The sequence below is a fragment of the Rhinopithecus roxellana genome, chromosome 2, assembly GCF_007565055.1.
Source record: "Rhinopithecus roxellana isolate Shanxi Qingling chromosome 2, ASM756505v1, whole genome shotgun sequence".
In the NCBI taxonomy this organism is placed as follows: domain Eukaryota; kingdom Metazoa; phylum Chordata; class Mammalia; order Primates; family Cercopithecidae; genus Rhinopithecus; species Rhinopithecus roxellana.
The window spans coordinates 81,345,155-81,346,407 of NC_044550.1; the positions used below are offsets into that span (position 1 = coordinate 81,345,155).

Consider the following 1,253-nt stretch of genomic DNA (forward strand, 5'->3'; position numbering starts at 1 on the left):
AGCTGTAAACTAACTGTCTTAGGTACATAATCTTAGAACCTCTTGAGACTATGCCTCAGGCCATGGTCACTCCTATTTGGCTCAGAATAACCCTCTTGAAATATTTTACAGAGTTTGGCTGTTTTCGTCAACAAAGAAATGACCTATTAACAGATGCTGACATATATTTTTTATTTTATTTTATTTTTGACCTCTGAACTTTGTATTGGCCTCCTGCTCCCCAAAGGGTACTCTGCTTCTGCTGGCTTAATGTCTCATCCATGGGCTCCACAAGGTCATTGATGACACCAATGTCACTCAGCTGCAGCTGAAGACAGAGATCGAGGCTCTCAAGGAGGAGTTGCTCTTCATGAAGAAGAACCACAAGGAGGAAGTAAAAGGCCTACAAGCCCAGATTGCCAGATCTGGGTTGAGCCTGGAGGTAGATGCCCCCAGATCTCAGAACCTAGCCAAGATCATGGCAGGCATCCTGGCCCAATATGAAGAGATGGCTCGGAAGACCTGAAAGGAGCTGGACAAGTACTGGTCTCAGCAGATTGAGGAGAGCACCACAGCAGTCACCACATAGTCTGCCAAAGTTGGAGCTGCTGAGATGATGCTCACAGAACTGAGACATACAGTCCAGTCCTTGTAGATCGACCTGGACTCCATGAGAAATCTGAAGGCCAGCTTGGAGAACAGCCTGAGGGAGGTGGAGGCCCGTCATGCCCTGCAGATGGAGCAGTTCAATGGGATCCTGCTGCACCTGGAGTCAGAGCTGGCACAGACCTGGGCAGAGGGACAGCGCCAGGCCCAGGAGTATAAGGTCCTGCTGAACATCAAGGTCAAGCTGGAGGCTGAGATCACCACCTACTGCCACCTGCTGGAAGATGAGGAGGACTTCAATCTTGGTGGTGCCCTGGACAACAGCAACTCTATGAAACCATCAAAAAGACCACCACCCACCAGATAGTGGATGGCAAAGTGGTGTCTGAGACCAATGACACCAAAGTTCTGAGACATTAAGCCGACATATATATTTTTAAACTGACTGTATAAGCTTGGCTTTATAAATCAGATCAGTGGAGAAAGAAATAACTCTTCAAAAAATGGTGCTAAGGTAATTGGATACCTATCTTTAAGTCATATTCTCAGGTATTACATACACAAAAAGATGGTAGATGGAGTCATAAATTTAATGCGATGAATTTTTTGAAATGACAATTATTGATACCTAGATGAAAATGTCGGTGAATTTTTAATCGAACTTGGTA

General features: G+C 45.3%; 1 pseudogene; it reads left to right on the top strand.

The window, feature by feature from the left end:
• Window positions 1–253: 253 nt before the first annotated feature.
• On the top strand, window positions 254–1,005 carry LOC104669228 (annotated as a pseudogene).
• The last annotated feature ends 248 nt before the right edge of the window (window positions 1,006–1,253 follow it).